Source organism: Halichoerus grypus, chromosome 5 (assembly GCF_964656455.1).
Source record: "Halichoerus grypus chromosome 5, mHalGry1.hap1.1, whole genome shotgun sequence".
In the NCBI taxonomy this organism is placed as follows: Eukaryota; Metazoa; Chordata; class Mammalia; order Carnivora; family Phocidae; genus Halichoerus; species Halichoerus grypus.
In genome coordinates, this window is record NC_135716.1 from 134,375,523 (window position 1) to 134,393,087 (window position 17,565).

A 17,565-nucleotide genomic window follows, 5' to 3' on the forward strand; every position below is an offset into this window, starting at 1 on the left:
TTTTCTTGTATATACACCAAAGAGTGGAAGTGGTAGGCCATATGGTACATTTATGTTTAACATCTTAACTCACAGAATTGTCCGATGCTTAGACATTACATAGAAATGGCCTCACCCAATGCCACCAGGAATAATGATCAATGAAAATTGCTGTTGTGGTTGTTGCTGCTACTCTTTTGTGGGACGTTTCTACTTGTTTACTGTGCAGGTGAGGAGGTTAAAATAAAGCTCAGAAAGGTTACCAACTCACTCAAGACCACACAGATAATCGATGGACAAACTGGAATTCTCTCTGATGTTTTCTGACTCCAAGCCTAGCATCATCTACTACCACCATGGCCAATACCACACTAAGCATCCTGAGGAGCACAGCTCTGCTAATTTAGTCCCCTGCAGAACAAATACCACGGGCACCTCACTGCACAAGAAATAAAAATCTCAATTTGTGTGCTAGGTATACAAAGCCTCCTATTATTTTCCCACTGATCTTTCCTGCCTAATTTCCTACTGCATACCTCCACCCTATCCTCTCTTCATGAATCCCCCAGGATGACTCTCATTCCAAAAACTCAGCCAACACTCTTTGGGCCACTATACCTTTGTTGGAACATGATCTGAGTTCTTGAATAGTATTTCTCACTTTTGCCTTATGAACTTTTACCCATCCTTCAAGGCAGAGTTCAAGTCATACCTCCTATACCTTCTTACTTCCTCATCTTAGTGACTCTGGTTAAAATTAACCTGTATTTTCCTAAGGCACTCAGTTATAATAGGTACTCATGAACACACTGACTTGAGCTGAAATGACTGAAAAAAAGGGAAAAAAAAAAACTCGGCTGTGTAACGAATGAGCTAGCTATGAGAAGTACTAATTTTTAAGAATTCAACAAAAGTCATTTGTAAAATTCCCAGGTATAGCAACACAGTGTTACTTGTTAGAGAGTACCTAGGGTAGAATCCTGTTCCTCACTACCCACCTTCCTCTGTGTACCTAGAACACCTTATTTGTGCTTTAGGCAAATTCTTATCACACTGTATTGTATATCCATTTATATTTATCTGCCCCACAAGACTGTGAGCTCCTCCAGAGAAGAAACTGTGTCTTATTCATTTCTGTATACCCATTGCCCAGCATAACGCCCGATTCGTGTAATGGTGAGTATTCACTCGATGCTGAATGAATGAATGAGAGGGTTAGTGAATGACAGAATGAGCTGCTCTCTCTGTCTGACACAGATAACCCATTAAAAGTAGGTAGTACTCTCTTGCCTGACATCAGAGTTCTAAAAGAGGTTTTTTTCTTTAAAAAAGATTCTAGGGGCACCTGGGTGGCTCAGTCGGGTTAAGTGTCTGCCTTCAGCTCAGGTCATGATCCCAGGGTCCTGAGATTGAGTCCCTCATTGGGATCCCTGCTCAGCGGGGAGCCTGCTTCTCCTTCACCCTCTGCCTTCCGCTCTGCCTATTTGTGCTCTCTCGATCAAAAAAAAAAAAAAAAGAAAAAAGAAAGAAAAGATTCTAATCTTCCCATTGGCCTACTGTTAATTCCACTTCCTCCAAATGGCTATCTGAATAAGTCAGTAAGAATATATGTAGAATATTTTCTTCCCAGTTCCTTCCTTTAACTCTTTCTAAACAAGAGCCACACAAAAAAAGAGAGGAATAGCTAAAGAGAAAAATTTTGCAAATTCTATAAGCTCTAAAACATGGTGACTTTTCTTTTTTTTTTAAAGATTTTTTATTTATTTATCTGAGAGAGAGAATGGGAGACAGAGAGCATGAGAGGGGGAGGATCAGAGGGAGAAGCAGACTCCCCGCTGAGCAGGGAGTCCGATGTGGGACTCGATCCCGGGACTCCAGGATCATGACCTGAGCCGAAGGCAGTTGCTTAACCAACTGAGCCACCCAGGCGCCCCCACGGTGACTTTTCTTAAGTAGGTGGTCAGATTCTAACAAGGATCCAGCAGAGGCCTTGCATATAGTACAGGCATTGTAAATAGTTGTTAAATAATTGGATCCAACAAACATTTATTAAGTGCCAATGAACAAGACCCTGTTACAACCTTCTAAGACTCCTGGTGTAAGGGAGTTACCCAACATATATAGTGGTAACAATAATGACAACTATGTATTCATTCAGTCATTGCTCTATGACTGGCACTATTTCAAGCGTTTTTATATGAAATAACTCATTTAATTTTCATAATAAGTCTAAGAGGAAAGTATTAAAGATGAGAAGATGAGGATGAAGAATCTGAGGTTTACGGAAGGTTTCAGAAGTAATTAGTGTAATAAGTAGTAGAACTGGGACCCAGGCAGTCTGGCTCCAGAAACTCCCCATGAGAATGCTTCTAAGCTTCAGTGAGGGGCCATGTCCCCTCCATTTCTGTTTCCCCAGCACTCATAACCACTCAGTGACCATTTGCCATTAAACTGTGCCAACCGCAAGGCTGACAGGGAGTAGGAAAAGAATACAGATACACTGTGTTACGCAACAATAATATGGCCTAATGTCAGGGTAGGAAAGGGTGGAAGAAGCCCAGGTTTAGGAGCCAGACCAGAGACCTGGGCTTGAACTCCAAATTCACCAGTAACTAGCTTCGGGGTTATTTCTTCTCTGACAAAAAATTATCCACCCCAACACCCACACACTCACCATTTCTGGGCCAAGAGCCATTTTGGAAATTTGAAGGCTCTGTAAGATTGGATTCTACCCGCAAAGACTCAAAACTAATTCAAAATAAAGATGACTAAGTCTGAGGTTAAAAGATTTACCTCAGGTCACACACCTGGTTAGTACTGGTACTAAAATTTAGTTTCCCGAGTTCCAGCTCAGTGCTCTTTCGTTTAAGTCACAGAGTTTCACTTGAGGTAAAGAAGTTGAACAAAACACCATCAGAAGCAAATTATTCAAAACGGGACTTTCCAGAGCCAGCCTGGAATTGGACAGCTGCCTCCTTGTGTTCAAGAGAGGCACACCCCAGTTTCACTACAGATCTGAAATCTAACTCTCTCTCCTTGTGATGTCAGAGGCTGGGGACATCTTCTAAGCAGTGAGTAATGCTCTGGAGATAAGTCTCCCACTGCTCTGCTATGTCCTAAAAATTCTCTCTTGCCTTCTTTCCCTGTTGGGATGTCCTACTCAATACCAAAAATACCTTTCAGTGAAGGGGACTTATTCCCGGAAGAGAGAAAGTCACTATCACCTCCCTGTTGGCTCAGTTCTTTCCCTGAAAGGCTTGAAGCACATTTTCTTTTAAATTCTCTATAGTTCTAGAATCTGGAGAAAAGAGTAGATTAAATGTAGCACAGGAAAAGGAGGGCACTGTCCAGAGAACGCCGAGTATGATTGGAGCAGCAGGCGTAAACATGACCTCAAGGGTGTGTATGTACCTTGAAGACAGATGCCTGTGTGGCCATGACCTATAGCACTTTATGTATTTAACAGCACAGAGGACAAGTGCCAAGTATCTTTGGAGCCAAACAAGCCAGGGTTCAAATCTTAGCATTTTCACTTACTAGCTGAGTGTCTTTATATTAGTAGCTGCCCTCACCGGGGCATGGTTTCGTTGGTTAAGAAAAGCGAGATAATGACTTCTTAAAGGGTTGTTGATGAGGAAAAGATCTCATTGTAATTCCTAATAGCAAATCTCATACTTAGCAGGGGTTTAATATTATGTTAACACTTCTCCCCCATGTTTTATGGTTGAAACAAACGTTTTAGAGTGCATTCTTTGGAAACAAAGAAAACACTTTGGGGCTAGTGTAGCACTGAACCTGATCTGTCCAACCACTGTTCTATCATATAGGCTCGTAATGCAGGGAAAATCTCAGAATTGGCTGAATCTGCCCTTCTTCTGAATAAGAGAATCTCATGTTAAACTTTCTACATCTATCTAGACGTGCTCTTCCAACAGGGCACGCAGAATGAACCACCTCCCAGGGAAACACATTCCATTTTCTGCCAAATCTCTAGAGGGCTAAATGGTTCACTGAGGCAAAAATGGTCTCCGCTACAAATTCTACCCAGTGTAACTCTGCTCTTTTCCCTGACAACACAGAATGGGGAAAAGGGCATGTTTCCCCAACATGGTTCCCTGCTAAAAATCGGAGTGACTCCCCTCCACAGAAACCTGAGGAGTAGGGGTAGTAAGTAATCCTACCAACAAAATCAGAAAATGAAATAGAAGGAGCACATTCCATTGTTGCAGTAAAAGAGGAGGTAAAGATAAGTGTGCCTACAACTTGAGTAAAACCACTGACTCAAGATCAGGAGAAAAGGCAGGAATTGAGGTAAAAAGAACCAGCTGAGATGGCAATGCCTTGAATGCCAGAAAGCATCCATAGTTGGTTCAGTTTAATAATTTGCTGAGAGCAATTCTTTATCAAAAGGTAAATGAGGTGAGGAGGAAATTGCACCTTGAAGGCAGGATCATAGGTGTGAGATGTTCCAGACAGAGGTGGTTATGGGAGCCACCTGGCTCACAGGTAAAGTACCCAGGGATCCCCCTGAGATGTGGACTGCGGAGGTGAGACCAGAAGCTGGGCGCTGTGGTGGACACGAGGCTCTGTGCTCAGCAAAAGGGGCCAGAGGTGTCATCTCTGATGTGTGCGTTCTCAGTGGCAGGAACACAAGATGCAGAGAAAGCACGGGCGTGAGGAGGTTTTAGAGTCCATGTTTGTGAAAGAGAGTGTCTCACAGATGACCTAGAGAATGGGGTTGACCTCAAATTTCCTCAAGAATATATGAATGTTCTAGACCCCCTTCTGTGGAAACAAGTACTATATACATAAAGGGGATGCTCACCTCACTCTAAGATATTTCTGGCTAAATCAACCTCTTTTCGAGATATTTCTCGCCACTGAGTTTGCAGTAATAGGTTGTGGTCTCCAGACACAGGGCACAGAATGACTGGCATTCTTGTAGAGCTGAAGCCCAAGATTTTCTTTTCTCTCGCAGCTGCTCAGCAGAGAGAATGGTGAGAATGTGGGGCCTCTGTGGTGTCACCAACATTTAGTAGGTGTGTCGCCACTGCTGGGGACTGTCGGGGTGTTCAAAATACAAACAAGTTGCCCTTGTGGTCTTTCAAACCATCATATGGTCTTCAAAACCATTCTGTGAGCTGGGAAGAATGGCTATTTTACCGTGTTTTGAAGTAAAGTCTCCATTAGTCAGAAGGAATATAAAGATTTTTATTCTCCTGGATCTTATATTTTTTTATTTGTGTAGGGCTGGGCATAATTCTGGTCTGATACCCAGGACAGGCTTATTTATTTGTTGGTTGGTCCTTTTGATGATTTGTTTTATGTGTCAACTTGGCTAGGCAACAGTACCTGGCTTTTTAAACAATATTGATCTAGGTGTTGTGAAGATATTTTGTTGATGTGGTTAACATTTATAATCAGTGAACCTTAAGTAAAAGAGATCACCTTCAATATTGTTGGTGGGCCTCACCCCATCAGTTGAAGGTCTAAGAGCAAAAACAATTTTCTTGGAAAAGAACAGATTCTGCCTCAAGACTGCAGCATTAACTCCTGCCTGAGTTTCCAGAAATTCAAACTTGCCAGTCCCCACAATTGCATGAGCCAAATTCTTAAAATAAATCATAAATATATGTATATATATTCTCACACTGATTCTGTTTCTTTGGACAATCCTGACTGATATGGTCTGTATCTCCAGGTAGCTTTCACTCTGCATTTTTATTTCCAGATGGTGCAAACTCAAGATCAGATTCTGAGTCTTATTCAAGTTAGCACTTCCCTTCTCCCCTCCGTGGTAGCAGGCCATAATAAAAATGTTTAGCTTATGGAACACACAAAACCCCAAATAAATGGATGAACATATGCCAATGGCATAACGAACAATTATGTTTTTAAAAATCAACACAGGACATGTATGCCCCAATACCATATATAAAGAGTGGGCCATTATTACAATAAGCAAGACTAATTGTAGAAGGCTTTCCATAGGTAAGTTTCTGAGTCAGATTAAGAGGCCTGGAGGGAAGGTGGTTTGGAAGGGTGAGGGGCATGGAGAAAACAGCCAATCAGAGGGAAGCCTAGAAATGATCTCCAGGTGAAGAGAGACAGACTGGTTAAATTTGCAATGAGAAAAGAAGAAATAACCAGCATGCGTGCCCCCCCCCCCCCACACACACACGGCAGCCAACTGGCACAGGGGCGATCTGAGGGACTCACTGTTTGTCAGGACAGGCACTCTGCATGGAGATGTAGAACAGTGGTTGCCACTGAAAGCCTAAGACCCCCCAGCGATGCAAAGCCATGGAAAGCCTCTCCCAATGCTTATGCATCACACTGAAGGTGTGGGTTTACTTCACAGAACTGAGCCTCTGTTAGCAATGCAGGGTTGAAAAGGAAGCCACAGTGTCATGCTCTTAGTCTGCGGGACTGTCCTCCAAAGCCAGCAAATGGAAAACTCTGGAGGTTTCACCTTCGCCTTCCAGGCAGATAGTCATGTAGCCTGAGGGAATGCAGCAGCTCTTGCAGGAGCCCAATTTTCTTTTTGTGCAGATGGCAGTCCAGATTGGCAGCACAGATCTTGAAACATATTTTTGTCTCATGGACATTGTTTCAAGTTCCCCAAAGCTAGAGCAGCAGGGCAGTTGCAAAGTCATTCAGTTTCTCTGTCCCCATAAGCAAATTTCCCCTCATCGGAATCTACCCCCAACTCAAAGAAGTCCATTTTTCTTTCTCTTCTTTTACTTACAATTCATTGCACTACCTCTCTTTCACTGTCCATTCTTTTCAATGATGTTTTTCTTTTTTTTTTTAAGATTTAATTTATTTATTTGAGAAAGAGAGAGAGAGAGAGACAGAACACAAGTGGGGAGAAGGGCAGAGGGAAAGCGAGAAGCAGACTCCCCGCTGAGCAGGGAGCCCCATAGGGGGCTCGATCCTGGGACCCTGGGATCATGACCTGAGCTGAAGGCAGACGCTTAACTGACTGAGCCACCCAGGCGCCCCTCAATGATGTTTTTCAATAAATATTTTTTGAGCACCTGCCCTGTGCCAGGCACTGAGTACACAGTGTAGAGGTGTAAGTAATCAAGAAAATAGGCAGTTATAATACACTAAAAAGTATTAACATTTATCTAGTGCTTTCTGTGTGTGGCATTGTGCTAAACCCTTTACATATATTAAACTAGCTCTCACGACGATTCTCTGCTGAAGGTCTCATTATTATCCTCATTGTAGATATGAGGAAATGAAAGCCCAGAGATGTGGAACTACTTGTTTATAGTCCTACAGAAAGAAAGGAATAGAACCAGGACTAAACTCAGCCAGTCTGGATCCAGAGCTCGCCTGCTTAGCCACGAGGTGGATGGAAGGGGCAGGTGCCGAGTAGTGCGCCAGAGAAAGCACATGTCCCTGGGAGCCCACAGGAGGGGCCAGCAGCCCAGACTTGTGGCCCAGAGAGAAGTGCTGTATTTGAAATTCAAATCAGATCACATCAATCTTCTTCTCAAAATTTCTTCATGGCTTCCCACATAATTAAGAATAAAATTTACACGTTTCACCCATGGCCTACAAATGCTCTGCTCAACCTCGTCTTTCTCAGCTTCTTGGGCCTTGCTCTTCACTACCACCCTATTGATCCAGATCTCAGGCTGGAGCACCTGGAAAGTGTTACTTACCATCTCTACCCACCCAGCTCCCACTCAGTGTTCAGGTCGCAAATTCCAGGTCATTTACAAAGGCCTTCCGTGTCCCTTAATCTACATTAATTCCAATAATAACTAATGATAATAATAACTAGAGCAAACACTAAATAATACTAGATCGTAGGCAGTATTCTAAATGCCTTACGTATAACAGCTTACTTAAATATTACAACAATCCTAATGGTAAGTACTAGTATTCTTCCCATTTTTACAGGTGAGGCAATATTATAGTATTGTGTATGTTTCTTCATTATAATGATCAAATGTGTAATCTTGTATTTATTTTCTTAATATTTCCTGGGCTATACAGCCCACGAGGTCAGGCTCTAAATTCCTTCTCTTCACTATTATATCTCCAGTGTCTAACACAGTGTCGCATATACAGTAAGCATCTAATAGACATTTATGGAATAAATTAATAAATGGATAATGGGCATATATGAGACACCTCTTTTAAGATTTACACATTTTTTATTACTTACAATAAAATGGATAGATAACAAAGGAATTAAAGGGAATTATTATATAGTAATTATGAAGGCTGTAGGTAATTTAGTATGTTTGTTTGCTCTCCTGTTGTGAAATGCTCACCATCCCCCGTTCCGTCAGTTATAACTTCCGAGGTTTACAATGGGGGTGGGGCAGGGACAGCGTGGTCTAGACTAGAGGAAAGAACATGTGTTTTTCAAGAAATACAGACCTAGGTTTCAGTTCTGACTTTGTCACTAATTATGTGGTCTTGAGAAGACCCCATTCCCTGAGCCTCCTTTTCTAAATCTGTGAAATCAGGACAACAATCTGCAGGACAGTTCAGTGTTGAGAATTAAGTGAGATCATGCATGCAGAGTGCCTAGCCCAGTGCCTGGCACATATCAGGACTTGAATAACTTCTAGTTCTTTTCCTCTCCTGCACTCAGAGGCAGGCAGGTGAGCTTCTGAAATTCTATGCTTTGCTAGGCAAGCAGTACTAGCCAGACTAGACCCTAGAAACGTGAAGTCTATGCACAAGTCAGGGGGTAGGGGCAAAGACTGCAGTACTGACCGGCTGCCTCTACGGATCAAACGGACTGGATAATCGCCATGGCCCCACCTCACGCCACGCACACAGCCAAAGGGGAGGCAGGAAAGTAGACAAAACTCCGAGGCGTGACGTTTGGTACTTGTCAACAGCTCTGGCTGGGAGTAAGTCAAGACAATAAACTAAGAAAAAGATCCAGTAAGTTCTGTTGCCTGTTCTCTATTTCAAGGAGACAGTCCCTGCTTTGTTTCCCTTCTCTTGGGTGAAAGACTGTTCCCTGAAATGCTTCTGGCTTCCGAGAACAGCTCTAAAGGCAACTCCATAAAGTGCTGGCCAGGGGTTGATCAGAAGCAAGCAAGCAGAATTCACCCTGCCCCCAAGGATCATGTGGTTTTGGGGATGCAGGCGGGAGAAAACAGGGAACTTAGAAAGTTCTTTTTCTTCCTCCTTCATTTCCCAACATCCATGTTCATCCTTCTCTAGGCCAACCCTGACCTCCTTCTTTTCTTCCTCCCTCCCAATAAAGGGAAGAGAAAGAAGCAGGTGGGTAAGAGGGGGCCTTCCCATTCTCAGAAGAAACTGAGAGAGGGCAGAAGAGCCTTTCCAAAAGAAGTCAAAGCCCTCCCCTAGGCTGGCCTCTGCTAGTAAGCTTTGTCTTCTCTGCAAAGGGAAGCTCTGGACCAGCTTCCATTGCTCATCTCTGCTGAGCTCCCCGAGTTGAAAAGCCTGTATCTGTGCAGGTAGGTACCAAGCCCTGAACACTGTATTTAAATACAACTGTAATGAGCTGTAGAGCTGCAATTATTCTATCCTATAAAGCGAAGTCCTCTCACGCTTATGCAAGAGAAAGCTCTCAGTTAACTATGATCCAGTTTATCAGAGTCCTAACTGAGCGTTCTCTGCAATCTGTCTTTAGGAGAAAGAGCCATCCTCGTATGGTGTCCTACCTTCAGCTCCAAATGTATTTCCATATAATCAGATTTTTATGGTTTCAAGGAAAACGAATCTTAAACTTCAAAGACAGCTTGCCTTCTAGATTGTATTCCTATAAAAGGGAAGTAGATCAGAACCTTTTAGACAGATCTGTCACAGGACTTTCTGTTTTGGTTCCCTACTTATGCCAGCAGGCCTGGGCTCTCAGCTTCCGCACACTGACTACCTGCTATGGGCTGCGGGCTGTGGGAAACATGTTGCATAACATGATTAATAAGATGATACTAATATTGACACCTTTCTAAGTGTCAGGAGCTTTTCTAAGTGCTTTTTGTATGTTCACACATTCAATCCTTACAACCAACATATGAGGTTTGTAAAATCTCTATCCAGGTTTTGGAGATGAGGAGACTGGGACATGGAGAGGTTAAGTCATTTGTCCCAAGGCCACATACTAATGGAGTTGGGATTTGAAAGGGGCAGTCTGGCTCCAGAGTCTTTACTTTTAACCACTACATGCATACCTTTTCTCATTTAACCCACACAGCAATCTTACACGATAGAATATTAAAATGTCCACTTTCTAGACAAAAAAACTGAGTCTCAGAGAAGTAATTTGTCTAAGGTATTGGCCCGGGGATTCCCAGCCCAGTTCAATTCAATATACTAATTGAGGACCTACTTTGTGCAAGGCACTGTACTTGGCACTAAGAGATAATACAGAATAATAAGCTAGTCACATTTAGTCATTTTTTATTGTATTTATTTTAACACTGCCACTTTTATCATATTTATTTTAACACTGCCTGAATAATGGATGAGAAAGAGCTTACTTCAAGTGAAAAAAAGTTACATGTAGTCAAGATTAGCCAGGAATGTCAGCATTGTATACATGCCTGAGAGCTAGAAGATATTTAGACAAGCCAAATATGAGCTCTCAAATCCTTTCTGATTCAGGCATGGGCATATGCTCATTTGTACTTGTTCAGTCCATAAAGATTTACTGAGCATCTACTATATTCCAGGTCATGTTCTATAAATTGGGGATATAAAAAAAAAAACATTAGTACTTAAACTTGAGACAATCTTAGTTTAAAAGGGAATAAAATTAAATAAATAAATACAGCATAATATGGCAAGTGCAATAATTGAGATTTTGAGATAATAATTAATAATTGAGAGTAATTTTGGATGAGCTGCAGGGAGCACATACAGAAGAGGGCATATATGCTGAGTCTTAAAGGATAAGGAATGGACTTTTAAGATGGGAATGAGTAAAGGAATCAGTATTTACTAAGCATGTGCTATAGATCAGGATCTGGATTGAGACTATGTATTTAGTTGAATCCTGACTCAGAATCCAAGAATCAGTGAGCGGAAAGAACTGGTTCACTTGACAATGGAAGAATATCCCTGAGCTGAATATGTGAGTGATATTTTTGGGAAAAGGCAGCCCAGACAGAGGGAACCGCATGTACAAAGGCAGAAAGGCAAGAAGAGCCTGGCATATTTAAGGGACGGTACGTTCAGGGCATCTCTGCCATCAGCTGTGCATGGGGCTTAAAGTGAAAGATGAGAACAAAGAAGGAATTAGGAGCAAAATTCTGAAGGAATTGGTAAAAAGTGGGGATCCTGTGTTGAAGGCAAACGATAGCCAGCTAAGCAAATAACTATGACTGGGTTTTAGAAGAGTAATTCTAGTACCAGGATAGAGGGTGGATTGCAACGGGGAAGGCCCGAGGACAATAGATCAAGTGGGAGGACCAACATAATGGTTTAGGTATGGGGGGATGAAGCACTGAACTAAGGAGGAGGGGGTAGGGGGTGATTAGAGAAACAGCTATAAGAATTGGCTGTTGGAGGTGAAGAGAGAGATAAAGGATGGACTCTGAAGCCACTACTCAGAGCCAGGAATATAGGAGAAGGAACAACGGTGGAGGGGGGACGGATCCAGGCCTCCAGATGAACCAAAAGGGGTTACCAACGGTGGTCAGATGTCTGGCATTTATGTACATACTAAATAAAAAAAGAAAAACAAACATATATATAAATATGTGTATACACACACACACACACACACACACACGAGCTGATAAGCAAATGGGGCAGTGCTGGAGTAGGGGAGCGCCGGTTAGAAAGGGAGATGAGAGCTGAAACCAACATGGTGGGTTCCGATGACCAGATCTGAAGAAAGCTGTCTGCTCAAGATGGCTCCCTAACTCTGAGCCTGGGAGGGAGAGGCGTCCAGGTGTGAGGTAAATCTTTGGCTCTGACTCCTGGGGCTGTCCAGGTAAATAGAGCTGTCAGAAATACCCAGAAGGAGACAGACGTTTCCTGAAGGGCTCTCTCCCACATGCCTGGGAGCTGCATGACCAGGCTTGAGGGAGGCAGCAGCTGGGGTTTGGGAGGACACAGGCACGTGGGCAGCCTCCTGTTTCCTGCGGCAGCTCTGCAGATGAGGCAGCTGAGAGAAGTGAATCTTTCTCTCTAGCCTCCTCCTCCACCCTTTGCTTCAGAGCCCCGCTGCCGCAGCACCGTGCGGCTGCATAAAGGTTGATTCATAGATGAAGGGCTGTGGCCACCAGCGGACAGAAGTGGCAGAAAGGACAAAGTTGTGCGTGTGCTTGTGTGTGTGCGTGCGTGTTCAGAAGAAACCTTTTATGCAGGGAACTATATGTCAAACACAGCCTTACTGGCAGACAATAGTGGTTTGCCCAGACGATTTATGCCACCAAATAAACATCAAGATGGGCTGTGTAGAGCTAAAGGTGAGACACGTTTTCAGAAGTGGGGTGCCGCCCCTCACGGTCTCAATGACAGGAGATGCTTTTGCACACAAAACACCGAGGCAACAATATCTGGGCATCGCCTGAGCCTACTGTAACCAAAGAGAAAGAAAGGCCGGAACTAAAATGCAAAAGAAAAAAATAAACTGTGTTTGGAGATAGGTCTGCTACAGTATAAACTTTTCCCTTTCTCTGGCTTACTGCTATAGCAAAACCTGATGGTTGTCTTTGTAAAAAAAAACGTGTCTGTATCTAGGTCCCTGGCAGTGATTTGCCTCTGGGAGGGCCAGCAATCTATTTAATGACTCCATTGACGTCAATAGCATAACTGAAATACTTACTAACATGCATGATTCCAACTTTGGGGGGGGGGGGTGTGGGTGGATGGTGTTTCTCAGCAGCACAAAAACATGAAGTGGAGTCAACGCGGAATGGACTCAAGGCTTTAGGCAGCAAGTGGGAGATTAGATGCTGCAGGTTTCATTGGTTCCATTGAATAGGAAGAAGAAGCAGTCACACTAAATTTAGAAATTAATTTTGAACCGGTGAAATAGCCATTAATGAGCAGGGCTCTATTTCTGGCAATGTTTGCTCAAGGGTAACGTTTTAACTATTCACACTTTAGTTGACTTGTCAATGTTTTTGCAACTACCCACACTTAATTTTAGACGTATATGAAATAACTGCAGATCAATATAAATAGCTTGATGTTGATGCTCTGGGGTAAATGTTCAGAAGAGGGCTATTTTAGACAAAAGCAGTTCTTATAAAACAACCGTTTGGGGAATTATTCCCAGAATTACTGGGGCTTTTCTAGTGCATTTGCCCTATTGTTTTGTATGCAGGCTACTTAAACACTCGAGGTGAGTCATTAAGGCAATCATCCCAATAATTCAGGCCACAGGACAATCAGAGCACTAATGAAAAACTTCTCTGATATTTCTAGTTTTTTCCCTTGTTCCTTCCCTTTCTTTCTTTCTTCTTCTTCTCCTTCTTCTTTTCCCTCTCTCTCTTTTTTTGGTTATCGCCCCCCACCCCCCTAGTCTCTCCTTTGTCTTGCGTGGCTGCGGCCTTTGGTAACACAATTGATTTTATTCGTATTTGTCCACAGTGTTGTAATCCTGCCTCAGAGTTCTTGCTTAATGTAGAAACCAAGCAAACGTCGTGCTTATGCCAGGCTTCATTTCCAGCCATCTGACACAGGCCACTGCTGTGGTTCTCAGAGAGCCCTTTACTAGTGCACACACAGTCCATCTCTCATCCCAGGCCCTGGCGGCTCCGGCAAAGAATGAAAACTCAGTCAATGTCATGACTTTCAGAAATTCTTAGAATCTAAGATAACTCTCTGAGCCCCTTGTCCATTCCTCGAACAGACCCTGTATCTGGCACACCCCCATGAACTTTCAAGGGGATATTCATAATCAAGTAAAGATATAGGAGGAACTCATACTGAGAAATAGGCTTCTTAGCAGAAAGCCCCTTCTTCTGTTTTATCAACTAGTAAAGCATTATTTCCTCCCCCTAGAATGGCCTGGACACATAAGAGAAGGAAGGGATTCCCATGAGCACTGAAAAAAATTAAGTCTGTTTCTCACTTAGGCCAACCTATTTCAGACATACTGGAAAGTCCTCTGTTATCACATCTTGTTTCTCCATATACAGGCTTTTCTTGAAAAACATCTAATTGACTGGTGTTAAAAACCACCTTAACACCACCATAAACCAAGGCTTTGGAGACTCAGGCTGGGAGAGACTCTGGGTCTGCTGCAGTCTGGCCTGAAGTCCTCAGGCAATTTTCTAATCATCTTCGTGGCATGGTTTGCTGTCATTTCCAATGACCCATGGATGTGGAGGTTGTTCTTCATGTCATCCGACATGTTATATTGGTGATGCTCTTGCTCAATATGTTTATTGTTAAATTTTTAGAACAAGAAGATTAATATAGAATCTCCCACCATACACATCAATTCACCTGCTGAAACATTGTATATACAATATATATTATCAATCAAGTCACATTTATATGAATCAGAGGTGCTGGCCATTAAAAGGACTACTTCTCTAATCCTTTTGTAAAGCAAAGAGTCATTTTGTAAAGGCAGTAAACACTTGGTGATTTATCCTTTCAGGAAATTCTTGTTTCCCATGACATATCTGTACTCACTATTGAGAGACATGCAAAGGCAAGGGATAGAATGGGTGGGAAAGTGAGACAATTATCCTACACACACACATACACACACACAGTCACCTGCCCACTCGTGCACACGCATACACATACACACACACATTGATTTTCCTCAATAATCTGTTTTTTTCTGTTTCTGTTTGAGGCCTGAGATACTAAAAATGACTTCCAGTTTCCATGTTGAATGTGTACAGATGATAGAAGCCTGCCTTGTTTTGGAGTGCTCTTTCTTCTATTTTTTTCCTCTTTCTGTTCCAATCCTGATGCAGCATGCAGAAAAGGCCTGGAATTCCTGCTTGTGGAAAGGCAAAATGTGATAAAAATCGAGATGTTCACTACACTCCACAGCATTAGCATTTTCAACACTCCCGGGAGGATTTGGTGCATCTTTCTCCTTAAAGCAGGAACATATCATTTCCATGCTGCTATACTTTCTGCATTTTAAATTCTCAATTACTTCACTCTGGCTTTGCACTCAAAGTGCAAAAATGCCAACTTTTTGTATTTAACTCTTTTTATCCAAAACCCACATGACCACACAAATACATATATATGCTGTTATAGAGTGTGTTTCAAACCTCTTTTCATTTAAATGCAATAGCTGATGTTTTTTTCATAGTAAAAAAGCCACAGTTGAATATTTTTCATAGCCATAGAGATAAAAATATTAACTCATTATTAAAATTTCATTTATGAACATTTTTCTTCAGATAAACTCAAACTTTATGCAGTTCTGGCCAAATCAAGATTTACTGTCTTCCTACTATGTGAAAATAGCTATGCAAATGATTTTGAATGATAAAGAGATGAATAAGGCACATCTCCTGCCCTCAAGGTGCTCCAATGCAAGAGACACATTAGCCATGAATTACAATATAACCTAGAATGGGACTGTTGCCATAGCACACAAAAAGGAGCAATTACACTGATTTTCTAAAAAAAAATTGGGATGTCTTTGCAGAGGAGGGAAATTCGCGTTGTACCGCGAGAGCTGAAAAGAGTAACCTTGGTTAAACGGCAAGAAGACTAAGTGATTTGCTTTAATTTCCCCCATGAATTATTTGTTACTGATTAATTTGTAAGAGCAAATGTACCAATTTAACCATGGGTTCTGACAAGGAACTTTTGAAATGAATTGCATCCCCTTCATTCAGATGCATGAGAAAAAAGCCTTTTAAAAAAATATTTGGCTTTTCTCTTTCTCCCTCTCTGTCTCTGTCTCTCTCTTACACTTGCTTTTTATCCAAGAACAGTTACCCAAGTCAGTCAGGCTTTCCTAACAAACTGGATTGTTGCTAAATGTGTTTAAATGATCATGGGATTCTTCTATCTTTTATTACAGATTTCAATGGAAATACATGAGTTCAACTTTAGTGATAATAAGTGAAAACCCGATCTTATTATCATGAAAAATCATCTTTTAAAGCAGCACTCCAGCTTTCAATTCTGTTTGCTCTGAGCTACTTATTTTTCATTCCCTTTTAAAGTTTCTATTTAAACACATCTCTTTGTCACATGCTGATAAATATTAAAATACCAGGAAAAATCTGCCTGACTTATTTAAGCTGATAATAAGAACAAAACACAGGATGTGTGTGTCCTCCTTCCTTTTCTGGCTGTGGTTAAGCGTTAAGGAGATTTTGAAACCTATAATTACGTAATAATTGGTATCACTACATTCTCTTCCCGATGAAAAGCCAGAATTTTTGTAGTTTGCCACAAAGACAGACAAAAACAAATTGCCTAAGTGGTATTGTCATTTCTTCGCTCCATTGTTTTAAAAGAATTTAGCAAAAGAATCCCTATGCCAAGCTGTAGTTACTGTGCCAATAATCACAAAATGATCTTTCCAACAACATCTCTGGCTAATGAGCTAATTTATAGAGCCATAAATATCACATATTCTCCTAATGTTTGTCAGTATTTATTACAAGAAAAAGAAAACAGTTTAAATATTCAAATTGATGTCAAAAGCTTCTTCGTGCATTTGACTAACAGAAATGTGAGCAATGGTGTCTCACTGGTAAGCTAATATGATGAAATGATAGGAGTTTCAAAACCACCTCCTTTGATCTCCAACTATGTAATACCGGTTATATGTTAAAACACTCTATTTAGTTTCCTTTTATCTAAAGGAAATAGTACATCAGCACACCATGTTTTTGAAGCCCCTGGACGGAGTACTATTTTCTTCTGTTTCCTATCACAAGGCTCTAGAGGCAAACTTACTTTTACTTAATATCTTCTTTTCACCTTGATTCTTGTTCTCAATCTTTTTTCTAATAAAAATATTTTTTAAAGTGTGTACCATAAATACTTCCGAAGCCAATGAGCCAATGGAATCTATGTTTTTGTTCCTTTGTTTGTAGAAGTTGGGCTTTTATATTATTTCCCTTATCCTCGTGGCTGTGATACCAGCAAGAGAACACAACATACAAGGAAGGAAGATCGCTAAGTATCAAGCAAAGGGAATGGCGTAGCTGGAAAGAGAGAAGTGTTCCAGGCAGTGCTGTTTGGTGTTAGGCGGTCTCAACAGAGCTCATCTGACTTGTTTCTCCTGTGGTTTTACTCAGGTCCACTGCCACACTAGTGGGGACAGATTCAAGGTGGAAAACTCCATTTTGGACTTGTAACTGGTTGCATCTTACGTCAAGTACAGTTACTGTTCGATATATCTCCAGGGGGCTCCTTCAGGGGGGCCCTGCCCCTCCACACCTCTCAACTCCCCATGGAAAGCATATGCATGGCACTGAAAGATGAGATGTTGGGTTTCTTAAAACACACACACACACACACACACACACACATTTGAGGAACAAAGTTGGATGACCTCCAAGGGAAATGATTTGTGACCTGGAAAAGTCTTTGGTTTCACACCTGGAAAGGATGTAGATTCAAGTGGGACCTATAGCTGACGCTAGGAGGAAAACCACTAACATACCCTGTGGGATGCTCAGG

General features: G+C 41.8%; 1 protein-coding gene across 9 annotated transcripts in view; it reads right to left on the reverse strand.

Annotated features, from left to right (window-relative positions):
* The window catches only part of PDE4B (phosphodiesterase 4B), a 524,480-nt gene that overhangs the window by 83,584 nt on the left and 423,331 nt on the right, over positions 1–17,565 (reverse strand). The gene's annotated exons all lie outside the window — the stretch shown is intronic.